Here is a 22,588-nt window from a genome sequence, read left to right as displayed (position 1 = left end):
ACCACTTAAATTACATTGCACTTTCAGTACTTAATGAGAGTTCACGTCTGGACACCTTCAAATAATATTCATTCTGGAGGTCTACCTAAGACCGACTGAATCAAAAATCTTTGGGGGTGGGCCTGGGAATCCATACTCAATGACTTCATTATTTTATAAAAATCATATAAGCTTTTATGAAAAGTGTCAAGAGGACAGAAAAAGAATTTCCCTGAGAGAACTACCCAAGGAAGGGGGTGGGGAGTGAGGAGGGAGAGGATGATATGACCTATTAGATTTTCCCTGTGTGCCAGAACTTCTATGTCTTGTCTCATTGTATCACATTTCACCTTCTCAGTGGTCTTATAACAAATTATCATCTACATTTTATAAAGTAATTGAAGTTAATAGTCTTTGAGAAATCTGTATTCATTTCATGGAGCTTCCAGAACAAAGTACCACAAACTGGATGGCTTCAAACAACAGTTGCAAATTGCTTTCCGGGCGTGGAGGCTAGAAGTTTGAAATCAAGATGTCAGCAAACCCATGTTCCTTGGATTTCATTCCTTGGATAGCAGCAGCACAACTCTAATCTCTCCCCTGTCCTCATGTGGCCCTCTTCCTTCTGTGTCTATGTTGTCTTCACTCAGTGTTTGGTGTGTGCATGTATGTCTGTGTATCCCAATTTCCCTTTTCTTATAAGGACAGGAGTCATTGGATTACAGCCCAGTCTAGTGACCTCATGTTCATTTGATTACATCGGCAAAGCTTCCTACTTCCAACTAAGGTCACGTTCACGGATGCTAGGGGATAGACAGGACTTTATATCTTTTGGGGGGACACAATTTGACCCAAAACACTACCCAAGATACAGTGACCGGTGATGTGTGGAGCTAAATTCAAACTTAGGTGGTGCTAGAATCTCGCCTTGGCCATCAGCCAGCACACATGCCATCTCAGCGAATGCACTGGGTAAATTATACTGCAATGCCTTGAGAAGGTTGGCGGGGGGATCTTGCAACTATTCAGTAAAAATTTATTTACAAGAAGACAAAACTTTGGGTTGGTCTCAGACATTTCCTCTGCAACAGTTAGGTGCCAAATGACTCCACGGGGTTTTGAGGTGGAGAAAGTTATGAGCTAAGAACTTGATACTCAGCGATTTGTCTTTCAGTGGGACAGGCAAGTGTTCTCAGAAATTCAAGGGCTCAGAAAATATTCCACTTGCTGAAAAACTATTTGAAGATACATTCCAGTGGTTCACAGGGTTTGGGATTATATAGACCACAAAACATTTCAAAAATAATTTAGAAACCAACACAGCATTGCCAACTTTTAACCTTGTGAAGGCATTTAAAACAAATCAAACTACCATCTAGTGTACATAGACTTGCTCCATAAAAGATAGATCATTTTAATGCCAAAAATATTAAAAGGGTATAATCTGATAGCTATTTAAGTTGAATAGTTTTGCTTTATGAAAAAAAAAATACTCCTATGTTATATATTTGACCCCAGAGTTAGTGAAGAACTTTTTTTCCACAGATAAGATCTCATTCATGAATGGGTGTTTGAAAAGCAAAACTCACAGGAACCCAAAGAAGGACATAGACTGAGTTCTGGCTAGCATTCATGATTTATGCAACTGCGGGAAAAATATTATTTGAAACTGACCATAATCATTTCCATTTTCTAAGGAAAGTTTCAGTGGGAGAATAAATCTTGGTAGTGCTACTCCCTTCCACATGCAGAGGATGGTGGAGGCTAGAGAAGGAGATAACTCGCTCCCTCACCCAACATCTGGGTTTCCACTTAGTTTTTCCAAGTTCTCGTGAAAATATTCATGAAAGGACCACTAGTCTAAAATGATGACTTGCAATCACGCATTTAATTAATTCTCCCCCCATCCCCAGATTTTCTATGAAAAGAACATGTGTGCATGTGAAATCAGAGGCAGTGCTCGCTTGGCTAGAATTTCTAAGAACTCTTGCAAATTAGATCTATAGGTGAGTCCAGGTTGAGAAAAGAGCCCATCAGTCCATGATTCATGACACATAAGGGAATCACGTTCAGAGAACAAGGAGGGGTGGCAAAGCAAAATTCAACCAATACCTCCCTTCCCGAACAGAGCTAGAGGGGCCGGAAGCCAGGACAAACAACCTGGGAGTGAGTGTATCAGGTACAGACACAGAGGCTGCTTGAAGCATTCAATCACATTTCTACTTGGAATGAGTTCCTCGCCTCAGTCAAGCAGGGCAGCAGCAAAGCTGGCTTAAAACAGAGGAAGTGGGTCTGTGTTGGGAAGTCCTGCCCTGGAGCATTGCCCTGCAGCCCTTGCTGAGTGTAAGCTAAAACTACAATCAGGGATAGAAGCTTTGCACAGGGCAGAGAAGTTCCTACTTTGTATCTATCCCCTTCCTCTCCTACCAGCCCAATGGATCCCCTATCCAGTAGAGATTAACAATACTTACTGAGGAACAAATTTGCAACTTTTACTAAGAACTATACTGTGATAACAAATAAATCCACAAACCTGTATGGCTTGACACAGACCAAAGTTTTCCGTCTTGCTCATTAAAGCTTGACACAGGCTGGGTGACTTCCAGATTGCCATCCTCCAAGCAGTAACTCAAAGATCCAGGCTACTTCCACCTTGTGACTCCACCACTCTCAAGATGTGGCCTCTACAGTCACCACTTTAGAGGAAGAGTGTGAAAGACTCACATGTACTCTTAATTTCCTCTCATAGTAAGTGGTAAATGTCTCTTATATTCCCAAGCTCATGGCCCAGAACTAATCAGTTGGTACCACCCAATATAACTGCAATGCATGAAAAGACATACCATCTTTTTGTAATAGGAGAAAGAATATGGTCACGCTGTTAATGCTCTCTGATATAATCTATGGCTATAACATAATTCCAGACACAGTGCTTAATACAATGATTCCAGAGTGTTTCAGGAAGAGTGAATGAGCAAGAATAGCTAATGAAAGTCAGGAAAAAACAAACAAACAAACAAACAAACAAACAAAACGGAATAACCTAGGGCTCTCCATTAAGGTATTAAAACATACTGGAAAATGCCAATAGCTAAAATAATTTGGTGGTACTTGCCCAAAAATAGACACTGAGATCATTGGTAAGTCCAAGAACAGATATATCAGTATTTAGCATATTTAAATAAGGGCGATACATTAAATCAGTATGGAAAAGACTGCATATATATATGTGTAGTGACATATATATAACGGTGTAGTGACCACTGAATTATCCCTTGGGATAAAAAATGTAATGTCTATTTCTTACACTATTCTCCAAAATTTATTTTGGGTGGATTAAAATTTTTAAATGAGTTCATAGAAGAAAATATTAGCTTGGAAAAGGTAGTCAAAGTATAACTTAAATCATAGAATCCATAAAGATAAAGATACATGCATGTTTTAACTTAAAAATTTTAAACTTTTCTGTGTTCCTAAGAACAAATCATGTTAAAAGGCAATAAAAAATGAGGAAAGAAATTGCATTGCATAGGACAGATAAGGAAATATCACTATTAAAATGTGAACAGCCTTAGAGATAAATACTAAATGCACACAAATACATGAACAGAGAGGGAAATAATATATTTTTTTCTATAGACATGATAAAACTTCAATGTCATTAATGTAAGAGAAGTACGAGTCCCCCCCCCCCAAAAAAAGAAAAAAGTGATATAGTGCTCTACCTATTGAATTGGCAAATATTTAAAAAAAAGACATCACTCAGTGCTATTAGAGTATAGGATGATGAGGAACGTAAACTTGTATACTCTCTCTGGAAGGCAATTTGTATTAGAAGCCTCAAAAAGTTCTAATCTGTGCATTCTGCTTCTAAGGATTTATCCCAATGAAATAATGATGGACTTGTAGAAATAATTGTCTATTAAAATATTTATCCAAGCTCATTTCAGGGGCAGAAATGTGAGAGCAGCCTGAGTGTTCAATTCTTGGTAAATATCCAGTAATATGTCTTGACTGAATAAATTGTTTTATGTCCATATGTGCAGACATTGTAAATATTGCTGTAAAGGTTGTTTATGGGCTTTAAAAAGTTCATAGGCTCTTTTTGAATGAACAATGCAAGTTACCTACAGTATGTTCCTATTTTAATTCTGAAGAGTTTATATATGCATTAAAAATTCTAGAAGCATATGTTCAAAATTAGCAGTGGTTACTCCTGGTTGGCAGAATTAAGGCAATCTTAAATATTCCTTTTGATTGTCTGCATTTTAAAACACAATATACAATAAGCATGTCTTAATTTTAAAAATGGACAAGGTAGAGGGGAAAATAATTGTGGGACCCCTGGAGTACCCCCTGCCAAGATCTGGAATGAGGATCAACAGAAGAGAATGACAGTTTTGCCCTTACAGCTCCCTAAAAACACATATTTCAGAGTTGGCTGCATACTTTGTGGTAGCTTTGTATTCCCAAGGCTGAGATTTGCAAACAAGCTTAGCAAAGTACAGCGTGTGCCCCTCCAGGTGGTTTTTGGAGCTCATCAGGTATGGGTAACACTAGCTCATTTATCTTTGGATGAGTTTGTGTGGAGTGCTGAGGTGTTGACAGAACCTGAGCTGAGAACAATGTTTATTTATATCTGCACACAATAATTCATGTCTCTCTAAATGTAGGACTCTCTCCTAATTTGCTCACAGTTTGCAAACATTTACAGTTCTCTCCACTGGTGATCCTTCGTTTGGTTTGGCTGGGCTTGAGCAAGTGGTGAGGAACATGACAGTGAATGTTGCTGAATGCTGTGATTCATTCACGGAAAGGGAACATTTGCTTATTCTGATATATGCTGGAAACGCTGAGATCTCTAGACTTGTGTTTTGCACCTTGACAACTGATTAATATCTGCATTGTTTGTTCTAGAAGATGTTTTTAACTGTGTGTGTGTGTGTGTGGCACCAGTTGGGGTCCTACATAATGTCCCAGTTAGATGCTGAGCCATTTGTGGCTATTGAATGCCTTCACGGAATGAAAATTCCTATAAGCCTCGGTTAATTATGGAAAATTTCAAATATATAAAAAGCAAAGAAATTCATATGGGTAGGGGTAATTGCTTCAGTAACCATCAACTCATGGCCAATCTTATTTTCTTTATAATCCCAACCACCCTCCCATACCAACTGTCAGACGCTGCTGATGCCGGCAGAGGTGGAGTTCAAATCAGAAGTCTTAGATCTAATAAGTAATTGTGAATTGTAGGGTGAGAAAGTACACAATAGAAGATCCGGGAGCCAGATAGACCTGATCTGAATTGGGCTTGACCACTACAACTTGCTGGTTGATTGATCTTAGGCCACTGAACGTTTCTGTCCCTTATGTGTAAAATGGAATTATAGTGTATAATTTATAGAACAACTAAATTAAACCCATGGTACCCATAAAGTACCAAGCACCATTCTTTGTATCCAGCAGGTACTTAATTGTTATTTTATTACTCTTTCTATTGCTCCATCTAGAGTAGAACATCTGAGGTATAGAAAGTCCTCCACAATATTAAAATTCTCAAATAGGTTGATGAACGGTCATTATCCACTTGCTGAGGTCATTAGTCAGGAATGGGTACCTCTTGAGAGTAAAATCTGCAACTCGCCATTATATTTAGCATGGGCTGCTGCCTTCTCAATGTAAATGGTGAATACAGACATACCAACATAGTCCAAAATTTCACCAACATTGGCCTGAACAAATGAAAGGAAATCCCCCCATTAGCTAGCCATTTATTTGGGTTATTTCTATAGACTCAAAGAAGGCAATCATTGTGTTCCCATCAGCTGAGTCAACAAGCTTTTCAGCCTCAGTTGTCAACCTTCCAGCAAAGAAATGCCAAACAGAGCAGGTACATTGTGGTGGGAAGCTAGCATGTTAGGGAAGGTAGGAAGCCTGAGAAGCTACTTCTCCAAATGAATTGAGGTGGGGTGAGGTTGGGGTGCAGGGATGGTAGGGCTTTGATTAGATAGGGGAGATATAAGAGCATGATTCCCCTGGATGATGTGTACTTGGCCACAAGGAATACCGTGAATAAATGTTAACACATGTTCCAATCCAGTTCAGAGTCTGTGTGGACACACTGAAAACTTCTAGCTCAAAATCAAGAGTAAGATATTTTGGAAAAGGCCCATTAACTTCTTAATCATTCTTCCCAATTAATTTCTGATCTGAGGCAAGCCACTCTGCCCTAATAAGTATTCATCTTATCATCTTGGCCTTGAGAAATGCAGTTTGTCACTCATGTTGAAGGGTTATATGTATTAGTAACTGTGTTTGTGGCAGCCACAGAAGTGTGCTACTTGCGTCTCCTTCAGGGAAGAACCTTGTGTTCACTTGTAAGGCGTGCAGTTAGCTGACAGCCTCCAATGTCAGCACCTCCAGGATCCAGCCCAACTTTTGAGCTGACACCATATTCTTTCTAGACATGTCCCAACCAGTGACTGAGCATGATGTGAATACCAGCCATTTCTGCTGGACGTGGGGCTCTTCCAGGATTAACCTAAACCTGTATCACAACTGTATCAAATCTGTATCACAACCTGAGGCTTTCCCTGGGCATCCTGTTTCCCTCCCCTTTCTTCATGAGAGTCAGATCTCCATGAGGATCTCTAAGCTTTCTCTATCCAATTCTGCTTCCTGCCTCTTTTATTGTTCACAGGCATCCCACCTGTTCCACTAGCCTATTTGCAATCCTAATTCATGTCCAGAGGATCCACCTGACACACATAGTATTGTCCTTGCCTTCCAAAGGTACAAGGAACTATCTCGTTTATAACAAGACAGTAACAAACTCCAAAGATAAATGCTTAAATTGCAAAAGTTAATGCCATGTGAAAAAATGGCCATATTTTAAGAAACACTTCACATTATGATACTATTCTTTCATCCGGGATCTAATATTTCAGAATTTTCCTTAAAAGCCCCATATTTTCCTTGGTCCTATCTTTTGTGAACAATTAGAGAATGACATATCTCTTCCTGGCCTTCTCTCTGAATGAAGAATATGATTCTTTCATTCTACCTTTCTTGATCAGTGCCTTGACCTTTTAACTTTACCTTCTCCAAGTATGCATTTCTTGAAGGTTTTTGGAAGTTTTCTTTAAAGTGATGTCTTACATAAAATTGAGACAAGAAGTCTCTGTGATGAAGTTATCTGAGTCCACATGTCATATTCATTATCTAGTTCAGCTATGAGTCAACATTTATTTTATTTATTTATTTTTTTTTTAATTTTTTTTTTAATTTTTATTTATTTATGATAGTCACAGAGAGAGAGAGAGAGAGAGGCAGAGACACAGGCAGAGGGAGAAGCAGGCTCCATGCACTGGGAGCCTGATGTGGGATTCGATCCTGGGTCTCCAGGATCGCGCCCTGGGCCAAAGGCAGGCGCCAAACCGCTGCGCCACCCAGGGATCCCTATTTATTTATTTTTTAACATTTATTTATAGTGGCCCAACATCCATTAGGAATTACATTTTGGGGATGCTTGGGTGGCTCAGTGGTTGAGCGTCTGCCTTGGACTCAGGGCATGATCTAGGCAGGATTAAGTCCCACATTAAGCTCCCCACAGGGAGCCTGCTTCTCCCTCTGCCTGTGTCTCTCATGAATAAATAAATAAAATCTTTAAAAAAAAGGAATTACATTTTGTTGCTAATAGTGCCCCAAATAAAGTAGTCTTAAAAATAGAAAATTTTCAGAAACCCAGATGTGATGGCTTTGTAAAGTCACCTTCAAATTATCCAAAACTACATATCCCAGAATTCCCTTTCCTATATGTCCCTGGTTAAAGTGGGTCACAGAGAGGCTCTTTGGGAGATTTGGGGAAGAGAAGCCCCATGGCAGCCATTTTGTAGCTCAGATAAGTGTTATCAGATAAGATAAGTGTTATCACTTATCTGCTGGCTCACCTCATTGGCAGGGGGCAGCACCTGGGCCCACAGTTGTTTCACCTTTTCTTGGATGCCCCTTTATAGGAGGAGCCATCCTTCTTGGATACCTGGGTCAGGTATATGTATTTAGCTCCATGATAAGAGTCCCCGGTTTCTAAGGGATGTTTACACCTCTCAGGTCAGAATCAGTAAGACCTATTGTGGTTTCAATAGGTCCCAAGGACTCCAGATTGTCCTTCTCTTTCACCTCATATCATCTTTCCTTCTCAACTGCATGCAGCCTCCAGGATCAGGTGCAAAGACAACACCCTTACTTATAAAATACTGGTTAACCAGCTCCTACAATTAGTCAAGGTCCAGTCTCTGTCACAGAACACACACACACGTACACACAAACCTACCCTAGTGATTCTGCTTCTCTGATAAGAACCTTACCTGATACACAGAAGTAGACAACCCAACTTCAGGATGGAAGTCCCATCCAGTCATGAGGGATTCAGCCCCTTTGTCTTCTAGCTCAACCACCCTTACAACAAGAGCTTCAATTCTCAAGATCCCAAGGTATAGACCTCATACTGCAGTCATCATTTCCTGTCCCCAGCAAAAAGAAGGGGAAGAAGAGAAAGCCAAAAAAAAAAAAAAAAAAAAAACAGGAGGGGTTTCCCACATGTTTCTGTCAACAACTACCACTTACATCCTTCCTTTTTTCCCCCAATTTCAAGAGAGATTGAGAAGTGGAGTTGTTTAATTTGGCCACTACTGAAGATTTCATTACTAAGAAAATGAGAAATGAATGTTGGAAAGGTGAGTGTCCATCCGCCAGAGATGGGATAGATATGTAGCCCCAAATTTGGGAACATGGAGTCCTAAAGTCTAAACTACATCTGTAGGCACCTTCAAGGAGCAGCTAACTAAATAGAGTAGAATGGGAAGCATAACATGGTCTCCATATAAGTGTGCAACTGAAATTAAATGTCCAGTGGTTGAGTGTCTACCTTCTGCTCAGGTCATGATCCCTGGGTCCTGGGATTGAGTCCCACATTGAGCTCCCCGCAGGGAGCCTGCTTCTCCCTCTGCCTGTGTCTCTGCTTCTCTCTCTCTCTGTATCTCTCATAAATAAATACATAAAATCTTCAAAAAAAAATAGAACATTTATAATTTGAAGTAGGTTACAAATGGGTGCTGGTGACTTGTTTAAATTGTGTACTTTTGATTTTGGGATATATGTCTGAATGTGGGGGCACATGAGAAGTGCATTTCTGTAAAAGTGAAAAGTAATATGCATTTTCCCTTGTTTTGGACTTGTAAACCAGAAATGTTTTGTTGTCATTGTTGTATACTGAAGAGTTTTAAATACAGAAAACATTTTTAAAAAATCTAAATTAGAAAAAAAATACATATCTTAATGGGGAAATAAACTTAATAACAGTTCGTAAGACTTTTCCATTACTGTCCCCTTCAAATAATAACTAGGGCAAATTTGGTATAAATGCTGGAGAGCTGAAGAAAGTTTAGAAGAGGAGCCAAATAGGAAAGTTACTGTATTAATTTTTTTCATTCATCTCTTCCAACTATTGCTTCATAGAGAAGAATGCCAGAGACCTTTATTTACCATGCCTGTATTTATTTACCAGGCTGCTGCTTTTAAAATGGGTCAAAATGTCCTATTTTGTTTTAAACATCTTTTTTTTTTACACAATTCTACCTTTTCATTTGGGCTCAAAACTAGTTTGTTTCTTAAAAATGAGAAGACAAACACGGCGAGCGTGGGCAACTTAAGATGTTTTTATACCTGGACAAAAGAATCAGTATGTAATACAAGTTATTAACTTATCCGCAAATTATGAGATATTTGTGCTATTAGAAAACTTTGTCTAGAAAGTAAGAATTCAGGGTACCTCCACAATTGAGTAACCAGATTTTAAGATTTTATTTATTCATCTGAAAAATTTTTATTTGCTTGATTAAGAATTCCTTCAATGTTGTTTTGGAGAATCACACTGTTTGAAAAAAACACTCTCTGCCAAAAAGAAAAAAAAAATGTTTTTCTAAAGAACTACATCATTTGCCAAGTTACAAAATATGTACTTAGTGCTGATTAAAAGCATGATGTTATGTACCATTAGAAATCTCTGTCTCAAAATAAACAGGGGTGCCTGACTGAGCAGAAGAAAGTGTAGCAGGTGTGACTCTCAGCCCACAAATACATGGAGCAAGAAGTGTATCCTCTTTTATTCACTTTATTTCCTTTTCCCTGGAACCACTTACCTTCTAGCCTGAGCTTCCAATCTACCATGATGGAGGAAATTTAAACTCTGCCAAATGTGGGTCCGTTGCCTTTTGCACTGTCCCCCCATCCCCTGAAATACTGATAAGTTTATATAATAAGAGGATGGGCATTTGTCAGGAGGGGGAGTGACAGGTCAGAGAAAAAACAGGTATTGATCATCTGAGTTCTGGTTACGATTTTTGCTTTTTCCAGCTAGCCTCTTCTGTTCATGGTCTCTCCTTCCTCCATTTCCCTGTCTGCAAAGTTCACAGTGGAGTGTTTCTCCATTCTTCTGGAAGGCCTTTCTGGATTCAGTGGTTTCTCTGCTGCTCCTGTTCCCCGCTGTGATACAGGAAACAGCAAAAAGTAAGGTCACCTCTGCCTAGATGCGTCTCATAACCATTTATTTTATTTTTTTTAATTTTGTGTTTTTATTCATGAGAGACACATACAGAGAGGCAGAGACATAGGCAGAGGGAGAAGCAGGCTCACGACCTGAGCCAAAGGCAGATGCTCAACCACTGAGCCACTCAGGTGTCCCCTCTACCCATTTCTTCTCTGGAATTTTCCTCTTTGCCCAGGAATCTGTGTGGGGAATGCCAATCTAGCTCCTCTCTTTATCTTCTGACCCTCTGGGTCTCATTTAAGTGTGGGAAACAGAGCATCTTGCTCAGGATCTACCATCCTCCCTAGGTGTCTGTCAGCATATGTTACCTTCATGCAAATCAGGAAAAGGCACCCATCTGGATGGTCCAAATAAGAAACCATGTACTCTGTGGGTGGATGTTGCCATGCAGACTTGCTGCTTGGTGAAGCAGAGATATCTTTGTGCAAAGAAAAAGACCTCCTTTGGGACACCTGGGTGGCTCAGTGGTTGAGCATCTGCCTTTGGCTCAGGGCGTGATCCTGGGGCTTGGGATCGAGTCCCACTTTGGGCCCCCTGCTTCTCCCTCTGCCTGTGTCTCTGCCTCTCTCTGTGTCTCTCATAAATAAAAAAATAAAAATCTTAAAAAAAAAATAAAGAAAAAGGTCTCTTTCTTCTGGTGGAGGGGTGTGTGTGTGGGGGGGAGTGGAAGTAGAATGAACATGGTCTCACGCATGATCTCATTGGTTCTCGGATCACAGGGAATAAAAATTTCCAAAATCAATGCTTTTGGAATACGGGTATTTGAAGCTCAGTAGCTAGAAAGAGATTCCTGTTTCTTTCCTTTTGTTCTAATACATCACTTCTCTGAGGCAAACAGCCCGGTGTCACCTGACTGTTGCTTTACTAGGTAAGGCAAGGCAGTATCTGCTGATCTTGGTCCTTCCAGGCAGTTGGAAATTTAACCTGGCAAAGAGAAAGGATTCATTTCCCTTCTCCCTTCATCCAGGACAGAAACCCTTGGAAGGGAATGAAAACAATTCTCAAAGAACCCATCTCAACTTTCAGCGCAAGGCAAACACAGATTGTCCCCACGTCAGGTGGAGAGAGCAGAAAAGTCAGCTCACATATGGCCAACAGTTCAAAATTAAGGAATCAGTTTAATTAGCCACATGGAAGTTTCCTCGTGGACATGAGTACCTGTAAGGAATGAGATGTATGTGGAATCCTAAGCCTTTCTAACAGCTCTAAATAGTTCATAAAATTGTAATGCATTTTGTTTACTTTTCATATGTTTTACTGTCAACATAATTAATAATCGTGCTCTTGTCCAGGACTACAATGCATGAGTCCAGCAACAGAGGAGTAAGTACCTATGATCATATTCAGATTTTGAGGGAAAATAGGCAGCTTCTGCCAGAAGTTTATCCCTATGACAGATCTGGAAGTGTGTATAATTCTCATAATTCCGTTTTGGTATGGGATTAGGCTCAAAGAAGTATGTGCACATCCTGAGATAATTTTTTTAAAGATTAAAAAAATAAAACTTCCCAAACACATGTTACTTGTAAACCATCACCACCTGCTTGTTATGTTTCCTGTCTATGACAACACTTGCAAACATTCTCGAATTTTCGCGAACAGACAGGTTTTCACGTGATCAATGGATACACACTTGTTCTTCAGCTATAGGATCCTGTAAAGATGATGCTCAGCTCAAAATTCTAGAAAGATATTCAGATGTTTATATCAGTGTTTCTCATTCTTCAAATGCACACGAGCCTTCTGAGGAATGTATTGCATCGATTGGGATTTAGTAGGTCTGGGGGAGGGTCTTAGTGTCTGCATTTCTGACTGTCTAGGTGATGCCAAGGCTCCTGGACCATGGACCACACTTTCAGTAGCAGAGTTTTATTTTTTATTTATTATGTTTATTTATTTCTTAAAAAGAATTTATTTATTCATGAGAGACATACAGAAAGAGGCGGAGACATAGGCAGAGAAACAGGCGGGGAGCCCGATGCAGGACTTGATCCCAGGACCCTGGGATCACGCCCTGAGCCAGACAGAGACTCAACCACTGAGCCACCCTGGCATCCCTGTAGTATGGTTTTATATGGCTAGAAGATTGAAGGTATTGCTCCACTTGGAATCCCAAGGGATCTCAGGTTGGCCTCCTTCTCCATCTTACCCATCCTAGTTCCAGTGGATGGGGTATCTCATGGTGCCAGGAGATGGCTGTGTGTCTTACTTAGTAGGTCTGGGATGCTAACATGTCGGTGCTGCTCGGAGGATGTGAATTGGCCCATGTATCAGGCCTGTTATGTGTCTGGAGGACTTAGTGTATTCAGGATATTTACTTTTTGGAATAGTCAGTTTGGATCATTGTTGAGTTTAAAATATATCTGGCCTGGGCCACATCTCCAGTGAGGTGAATGTATCAGGGGTGGTCATTGTGTTCAGACTCTCAGTCTATTGACCGTTTAATACATCTGGACCATTGTTGTCAATCTACCTGGACTGGTGTTTGTACTCTCCCTGCACCATGTCATAAGCCTGACAAGGCCATGCAGGTAGCTCTCAAAGTCAGGAGTGCAGCCCAAGGGTGCATTTTGCAGGCAGGCTGGATTGCTGTAGACCCAGAATGACCTTCCTGGCTTGGCCATTCTGCAAAAGGAGTCATCCTCAGCCTCTTAAAAGGAGAAGCCTGACTCTGCTCCTGCTCATTATTTGTGTGTGTTCCCACCCTAGATATTTCACACACATGGAGAGATGCTTCCAGGGAGCCTCAAGAAAGTGCCACCTTTACTAGATACCAGCCTGGGCCAAAGGGCTTCCCCACTTTCTCTCCCTAAGACAACCAACAAATATAGCAACAACCTTCTCCTACTTCCTCTCTGTAGGCTTTTTCATAGTCAGGACAGTTAAGCAAAGCACAGAGCTCTCCTCTGCCACCAGCCCTCCCCCCCCCATGTCTGGGCATCAATTTCCCCATCAGTAAGATAGGGACGATAGTTCTGACTTATGGGATTTGGGGGGAAGGGTTAAATAATGTCATACGTAGGATGACTTGTGTGCACAGGGTAAAATCATAAAGGGCAACAATTAATGTCTTTTAGCCATAAAAACTCTGAAGAAGCACATAGTGAAAACTGATCCTTAAGGAAACATAGCTAAGTTTTGCATGGAGAGTGACCATATAACTTATTGTCCAAACTGGAACACTTTTGAACACTCTTCCATGTTTATTTATTTAGATTTTATTTATTTATTCATGAGAGACAGAGAGAGAGGCAGAGACACAGGCAGAGGGAGAAGCAGGCTCCCCGCGGGGAGCCCAATATGGGACTTGATCCCAGGATCCTGGGATCATGCCCTGAGCCAAAGGCAGATGCATAACCTGAGCCACCCAAGTGCCCATCTTCCATATTTAGCTACTAGTGACTATGGCAGTAGAATAGGTGTAAACAGACCCTCAACAGAATTCATGCGCCCCCAATTTACATATAAATATTTAAGTTAAAAAAATATCCATAGTTTATATTCTCAAAGAAAACTGGAGAGGTCATTGGTCACTTACCAAAAGCAATCTGAGATCAGAAAAGACTCATAAAAAATGAATTAGAAATCATCACTAAAAGTCAGTAGAAACAGAATGGGAGACTGGAGAGTACAAAAAATTAAGTCAGCAATGTGGAGAAAAAGTTCAATTTCTCTTAATACTCAGAAAAAAATGAAGAGTATAAAAAAAAGAAATGATGCTGTCACAACTAGACGTCCATCTGCAAATGAAATAAATCTAGACACCGACTTCACACTTTTTGCAAAAATTAACTCAAAATGGATCATAGATCTACATAGAAAATACACAACTGTAAAAACTCCTAGAAGACACGCAGGAGAAAATCTAGGCCACCTGGGGTTTAGTGATGACTTCTCTAGATATAACACCTTTTAAGAGGTGCTGCTTTACAGCAAAGACACTGTGAAGAGCACATGAAGACAAGCCCCAGACTGGGAGGAAATCTTTGCAAAACACATATCAGCTAAAGGATTGGTGTTCAAGATTCAAAAAGCTCTCTTAAAACGGAAAAATAAGAAGACAATCCACGAAGGGGCAGCTGGGTGGCTTAGTTGACCAACTCTTGATTTTGGCTCAGGTCATGATCTCAGGGTCATGAGATCAAGCCCCATAGTCGGCTCATGCTCAGTGCAGAGTTGGCTTGAGATTCTCTCTTCCTCTACCTCTGCCCCTCCCCCTGCTTGTGCTCTCTCTAAAATAAATAAGCCCCCCCTTTTTTTTTTTAAAGAAAACAACCCATTAAAAATGAGCCAGAGAAGTGAACAGATACCTCAGTGAAGAAGATATACAGGTAGCAAATAAACATATAAGAAGATGTTCCACATCATATGTGACTGGGGGCATGTAAGTAAAATAATGAGATACAACTACCCACCTTTCAGAAGGGCCAAAAGTCAATATACTGACAGCATCAAGTTCTGGAGACAACGTGGAGCAATGGGAGCTCTTATTCATTGCTGGTGGGAATGCAAAATGATGCAGCCATTTTGGAAGACAGCTTGGCACTTTCCTATGGAAGTAAATACATTCTTACCAGATGATCCAGCAATCATGCTGGATGGAGCATGGTGGAGCTATTTATACAAATGAGCTGAAAACTTATGTTCACATAAAAACCTGCATGCGGGTGTTATGAGAAGCTTTATTCATAACTGCCAAGTCTTGGAAGCAACCAAGATGTCCTTCAGTAGGTGAACGGAAAAACAAACTATGGTCCATCGGGCAAAGAATATTATTAAGCAATAAAAAAAAAATGGAGCTATCAAGCCATTAAAAGACATAGAGGAAGCTTAAATGCATATTGTTAAGGGAAAGAAACCAATCTGAAGAGCCAACATACTTTATGATTGCATTTAAATGACATTGTGGGAAAAATAAAACTATGGAGACAGTTAAAAAATCAGGAGTTGCCAGGGGTTAGGAGGGTAAGAGGGAGGGAGAATAAGTAGGGTGTGGGAGATTTTTAGAGAACTGAAACCATTATTCTGCAAGTCACTGTATTGGTAAATGCATGCTATTAAGTGTTTATCAAAAGCCTATGGAACGTAGGGGCACCTGGGTGGCCCAGTCAGTTGAGCATTGGCCTTCGGCTCAGGTCATGATCTCAGGGTCCTGGGGTTGAGCCCCACATCAGGCTCCTGGCTCAGTGGGGAGTCTGCTTTTCCCTCGCCTTCTGCCCTTCCCCCACTCATGTTCTCTCTCTCTCTCTCTCTCAAATAAATAAATAAAATATTTTTTAAAAGCCCATAGAATATGGTACAACAGGAGTGAACCCTCATGGAAACTACAGACTTTAGTTAGTAATAATGTATTGATTTGGGCTCACAGATTGCAAGAAATGACCATCCTAACTCGAGATCACTTTTCTCTCAGGTTTTTTTCTGAAAACCTAAAACTGCTTTTAAAAATGTCTATTAATTTAAACAATATATAAAGAGTTATAGAAGAGAGGCACTCTGAAGAGAAAATCAAGAAATTTCATATATACAAAAAGTACATCCAGTAAGAAAGAACAAAGCAGGCAAAGAGAAGCAATAATGAAGGAAATTATACATGTATTTTTTAAATGAAAGAAAGATTTAGATATTTTAATGAAAGGGCAAATTTAATGTCAGGCAAATTTAGTGAAGAAAGACCTAGATTATCTGAATTAAAATTTTTTAATTTCAAGGAATTTAAATCTAATGGGAAAAAATTAGGGATCATTTTTTCCCCTGCAAAAATAAATACCAGAAGAAAATGAAGATTAAAATGTAATTCTGCAGGGACAAAAAAGTGACCCAAGCATTTTAAATTAATCTAGCATGGTTTTTAAAAAAGATTTCTTATATTTATTTATTTATTTGTTTGTTTATTTATTTATTTATTTGAGAGAGAGAGCACGAGCAGGGGGATGAGCAGAGGGAGAGAGAGAATCTCAAGCAGACTCTGCACTGAGCAGAGACCCTGATGTGGGACTTGGTCCCACGACCCTGAGATCAAGACCTGAGCTGAAACCAAGAGTTAGACATGTAACTGACTGAGCACCCAGGCACTCCAAGGCAGTATGATTTTATATGCTAATGCAACAGAGACATGCTCAGATATATTTGGGGACTCAGAAAATACACCTCAATGTTATGCCTGTCCTGAAAAAAAATGACCTGAAAATGTCCTGCTCACTGGAAATAGATTACAGCAAAGAATTCAAGAGTAAGAGAATATTGCATAAAAAATGGTGATGTATAATGAAAGCATAAAAAGTTGACATTTAAGTAATCATAGTTACTGTGATCAAGAAGTAGTATAAACAAAAAGAACAAATCTTGAAAGAGACTACACACTATCTCATGAAATATTTACAAATACTGATCTTATTAGAAGCTACAAACTTTTCAATGGGTTCCAAATCATAGGAATTATACAGGCCCCCAATGCAAGAAAACTTAAAGACTTTAGCAGAAGCATAAACACACAAAAATAAAACTTCTTGCCAATTTCAATTTTTCTTGGGGCACCTGGGTGGCTCAGTGGTTGAGCATCTGTCTGCCTTTGGCTCAGGTCATGATTCCAGGGTCCTGGGATCGAGTCCCACATGGGGCTCCCTGTAGGGAGCCTGCTTCTCTGCCTGTGTCTCTGCCTGTGTCTCTGCCTCTCTTTGTGTGTCTCTCATGAATAAATAAATAAAATCTTTAAAAAAAAGACATGCTCTTAGGAAGATTTCTGGGTAGTGAGGGATACAAGCAGTGCTGTTAAGACTGAATCCAGGGCTATGAGAACACAGAGGAAGAACCACCAACACCCTGGGGGGATTACAGCCGAGGGTACAAGAGGAACATCACAGCAGATATCCAAACACAAGAGTTTAAGCAGGTGAGGGGGACAGGATATGAGGACAGTGGGAAGAGGGACGAGAGCCTGGAGGCATATCTAGAGATTCAGAAGGAGCCCTCGGCCCTCGATGACTGGGGTATAGTGGGAGGGGTGATAGAGGAGGTAGGGGAGAAGTGAGTCTTGAAAAGAAGGAAGGATCCAATTCTTGAAGGGCTTTCCATGTCTAACTGTTTGGATTTTATCTGTACAGCAGTGAAGAGCCGTTGAAGTGTTCTAAATAGCAGAGCAATGTAATCAGATTTGTTTTGGGAAGACAACTCTCAATGCAGAATGAAAAAGTAACATGCAATACACTGAAAATTTTATTTTTTAAAATATTGTATTTATTTATTCATGAGAGACACACACAGAGAGAGGGAGAGACATAGACAGAGGGAGAAGCAGATTCCTTGTGGGGAGCCCAATGCAGGACTTGATCCCAGGACTCCGGGATCAAGACCTGAGCCAAAGGCAGACAGACGCTCAACCACTGAGTCACCCAGGTGTCCCAGTACAGTGAGAATTTTAACAGAAAAACCAGTCAGGGGACTGTTGAAGCAATCCAGAGAAGAGATTCCAGGTAAGATCCAGATTAAGAGAAATCAGTGGCATCCCCTGGAGTGTTGGTGTGGTGATGGGTATCAGGTAGAATGACGGGACTTGGAACAGATGGTTTAGGAGGGATTCAAGATGGTGCCCATGCTTGTGACTTGGACCTCTGTGCAGATTTTGGTTCCATTCACTGAGGGGGAGGGAACATAGGAAGCACTAAAGTTTTGTTAGTGGGAGGGAGAGAAGACAGTGAACTCAGTTCTGAACAGTCTTGTTGAGATCGGAGATTATTTCCACTGGGCAGGTGGGTGCCCAGATCTCAAGTGGACCAAAATAAAGCCACAGCAAGGAATCAAATCCCTTCTAGAAGGGGAGTGTTCAGCATAACATAGCCCAGAACAGACACTAGCAAGAAGAATGTGTTTAGGAGGGCAGGAGAAGAATTCCCTATAGCTGAAGAATGTGTTAAATGACACCACAAGGATGTAATCAGTAAAACCCAGAAAATGAAAAATTCTGCAGATTTTTAGATTATATGGCAATTAAGAGAGACATAAAAACCAAATGCAAAGTGTAAATCTTGTTTAAACAAATTGCAAAAAAGCCCCCAAAACTTATGAATAATTGGAGAAATTTAAACACTTCCTGGCTATTTGATGAGGCATTGGTGTTAATTTTTTCAGTATGAGAAGGCTACTGTGGTTATGGTTTTTTAAAAATTGTTTTTGTTCTATTTTTTATTGTGGTAAAATGCACATAACAATTTACCCACTGAACCATTTTTAAGTGTACAGTTCAGTGGCAATAGATACATTTATGATGTTGTGCAACCCTTACCATCACTGATGTCCACAGTTCTTTTGATCTTGCAAAACTGAAACTCTTTACCCATTAAAAATTAACCCCCCACCCCTCTCTTATTCCCAGCCCCTGGCAGCTCCCATTCTCCTTTCTGTCTCTATAATTTTGACTAAGCATGTCATATAAGTGCAATCATAGAGTATTTGTCTTTTGGTGGTTGGTTTATTTCACTTAGCATAATGTGGTTACGTTTTTCACAAAAATAAGATCTTTTAGAGATGCCTACAGAAATATTTACAGATATAATGATGTGATGTCTGACTGAGATTTACTGCAAAATAATCTTGTGGGAGTAGATGGTGGGGGAGTGATTATGGTTTAAATGAGATCAGAATGGTCATATATTGATAATTGTTGAAGCTAGATGGTGAGTACATAGGGATTCACTCCATTCTACTTTTGTGTATGTTTGAGATTTTTCATAACCACGGTTAAAAAGGAATGTTCTCTCCTACCCCCACCCCACCATGGCCAAACTCAAATAGAACTTTTTTTTCCTAAATGAAATCTCACGTGGAAACTCAGCCTACAAAGTATGAATGGGAAGATAACTCTTCTTCTATACTTAAGGCTTTGAACCCAGAGCTCATAGCTCTGAATTCCTTGTAACCTCCTCTCCCTGCCTCTTGGTTTCCCCAAATTCTAGTTCTTTCCCAGAACACTGCTGGTAAATAGATTGACATGTAAGGAAATAGGTAAGGAGTAATAGTATTGCCAATAATATGCTTCAACTTTCTCCTCATGCCCATTGATCTCTCTCAAGGGACAAGGAGCATATGGACAATACTGGACATCATATTTACCTTGAAGTAGTCATGGGAGTTCCATGGATTTCTTTCAATATCAGTTTTAGATATTTCTTTAGATACCATGTTTAATAGGGAAGACCGTTCTGCAATCGTCACCACTTCAACTGGAGAAAAACACATTGCATTTCTGTCACAAAGAAAATAATTTCTTGAACATGTTTTACTTTTAAATGTAGCCTGACATAGTAAATTTTAGTGTCCAGGAAAGAGAAAGATGTACTGTACAGAAATAAGAAATCAACCCAGTATGGTGCAATTAATGAAACTAGATGTATTATTTGGAATTCCTCAGTCTTTCCATTCATGTCTTTTTCTCTACTCTGGGATTCAATCCAGGATGCCACACTGCATTTAGCTCTCATATGTCCTCAGTCTCCACCAATTTGTGACAGCTTCTCCATCCTTCCCTTTCATGCTCTTGACACTGAAACGCACTCATTCAAAAATCAACTTGGTAATAGCTTCCTCCCTCCAGGATCGCAGGATTCCACAAAAAGTGGGGCACAGACAGCTCTTGAAGACAGTAATTCAACTGATGAAGAGGAAGTTTTAGAAGCTGAAACATCCCCTGTACCTTGTAGCTTCTTAATCATCCACCGCCTTTCCCTTCTTCTGTCCAGTCCAAACTCTCCCAGTTGGGATTCAGCAGAAATGACAATCTTCTATTAATGAAGACCTTTTGTTTACAGGCCATGTTTGTACTTGCTGGTTTTGACAGAGAAAAATGGAACCCTCATCCTTAGAGAAAGGCTTCCAAGTGGTTTTATGCAGAAGGCCACTGCTTGGCCATTCTATATTTAGTAGCACACCGACTCTACTAAAACCAACCATGGAACTGGTGCTTGAGATCCCTCTTTTAAAGCCAGGGTTGCTAAACCATTCATACTTTTATAAAAAAAAAAATGATACTGCAAAACACAAAACAAACCTGACTTAGCTAGTGGGAGCTGCTGCTTTATTGATGTATTTTCTTTATGGTTGAAAATGGGATTTTAATAAATTTATGCTCTGGTAGACACATTTGGAGCTGAAGTATTTTATATCTGGGTTGCTGCTTTCCTGCCAAGGCTTAGCACTCTTCATCTCCCTCAGGGTCCCCATGAAGGCAAAATGCACACTTATCACTACTACTTAGACTCCTACTTGCCTTGGGCACTCTCTCCATAAATACCAAAATGTATTACATCAAGTGTGAACAGGTCAACTTGCTCTCCACCATCTCTGTGGTAGCTTTCTTTTCTTTAGAAAATTTAAAGATAAACTATCAAATCAGAAATTACCATGTTCCCACACAAATACAGCAAAGACTCATTAGTCTAGACTCCACTAATTCCAAGTCTATGACAATCATTCATAAAAGGTAAAATGCTTTAAGTAAAAAATTGGGAATGATGTCTTTCTGTATGAATTTTCAGCTTGCTCAGGTGTAAAGTAAATCTATTCAGATGTCGGTTGCTATTTCAAAAGAAGAATTGATCTTATGAAATTAAAGGTTTTTCTAATATACTTTAGGATCCAGAGGTTTTTATGTGGAAAGGGATTCTGATATTTGAAGTATTACAGAGTGATAGTACAATTTATTACTTGGCAGATAATAGGTACCATCTTTGAACATAATGGGACCACTTCTTTAAAACTGATCTATAATTTAGAATTTTTACCATCAGGGACACCTGGGTGGCTCAGCAGTTTAGCGCCTGCCTTCAGCCCAGGGCATGATCCTGGAGTCCCGGGATCAAGTCCCACATTGGGCTCCCTGCATAGAGCCTGCTTCTCCCTCTGTCTGTGTCTCTGCCTCTCTTTCTGTGTCTCTCATTAATAAATAAATAAAATCTTTAAAAAAAATTTTTACCATCAACAGAACTTTTTCCCCAACTGTAGTATAAGCTCCTTGAATTTAAGGATCATGCATTTCCATATTTTTTGTGTCCCTAGTCTACTTGCTCAATCGCTGCCTCATCATGGGGCTCATAAAAGTGACTTACACAAAGAAAATGCTTAATGAAAGGTTTTCCTTAAGTATTATAACACTTGATTTTTCTGAACATGTGGATTCAAACCAATTTTAAGCAGTTAGATGTGGCACTTGTTAGTTTCATATTTATCCAGATTTTTAAAATCTCTCTTTAAATTGTTTGCTTTAAAGAAACAAAAGCAAAAATGAACTATTGGGACTTCATCAAGATAAGAAGCTTTTGCACAGCAAAGGATACAGTCAACAAAACTCAAAGACAACCTACAGAATGGGAGAAGATATTTGCAAATGACATATCAGATAAAGGGCTAGTTTCCAAGATCTATAAAGAACTTATTAAACTCAACACCAAAGAAACAAACAATCCAATCATGAAATGGGCAAAAGACATGAACAGAAATCTCACAGAGGAAGACATAGACATGGCCAACATGCATATGAGAAAATGCTCTGCATCACTTGCCATCGGGGAAATACAAATCAAAACTACAATGAGATACCACCTCACACCAGTGAGAATGGGGAAAATTAACAAGGCAGGAAACAACAAATGTTGGAGAGGATGTGGAGAAAGGGGAACCCTCTTACACTGTTGGTGGGAATGTGAACTGGTGCAGCCACTCTGGAAAACTGTGTGGAGGTTCCTCAAACAGTTAAAAATATACCTGCCCTACGACCCAGCAATTGCACTGTTGGGGATTTACCCCAAAGATGCAGATGTAGTGAAACGCCAGGACACCTGCACCCCGATGTTTCTAGCAGCAATGTCCACAATAGCCAAACTGTGGAAGGAGCCTCGGTGTCCAACGAAAGATGAATGGATAAAGAAGATGTGGTTTATGTATACAATGGAATATTACTCAGCTATTAGAAATGACAAATACCCACCATTTGCTTCAACGTGGATGGAACTG

At 39.9% G+C, this 22,588-nt stretch overlaps 1 long non-coding RNA gene across 2 annotated transcripts; it reads right to left on the bottom strand.

Moving 5' to 3' along the window:
- Positions 1 to 9,816: 9,816 nt before the first annotated feature.
- LOC112647327 (uncharacterized) lies at positions 9,817 to 21,860 on the bottom strand. Of its 2 annotated transcripts, XR_003128238.3 has the most exons (4): positions 19,694 to 21,860; positions 15,001 to 15,135; positions 10,179 to 10,521; positions 9,817 to 9,930 (listed from the first exon to the last, which is right to left on the bottom strand). It is a non-coding gene; the product is annotated as an uncharacterized LOC112647327 (long non-coding RNA). The 2 variants fall into 2 exon arrangements; XR_003128237.3 differs by having other exon boundaries at positions 9,817 to 10,521.
- Positions 21,861 to 22,588: the final 728 nt, after the last annotated feature.

The sequence above is a fragment of the Canis lupus genome, chromosome 5, assembly GCF_003254725.2.
Source record: "Canis lupus dingo isolate Sandy chromosome 5, ASM325472v2, whole genome shotgun sequence".
NCBI classification, from domain to species: Eukaryota; Metazoa; Chordata; class Mammalia; order Carnivora; family Canidae; genus Canis; species Canis lupus.
Note: the sequence above shows the minus strand (reverse complement) of the source record. Positions and strands in the feature narration are given on the sequence as shown.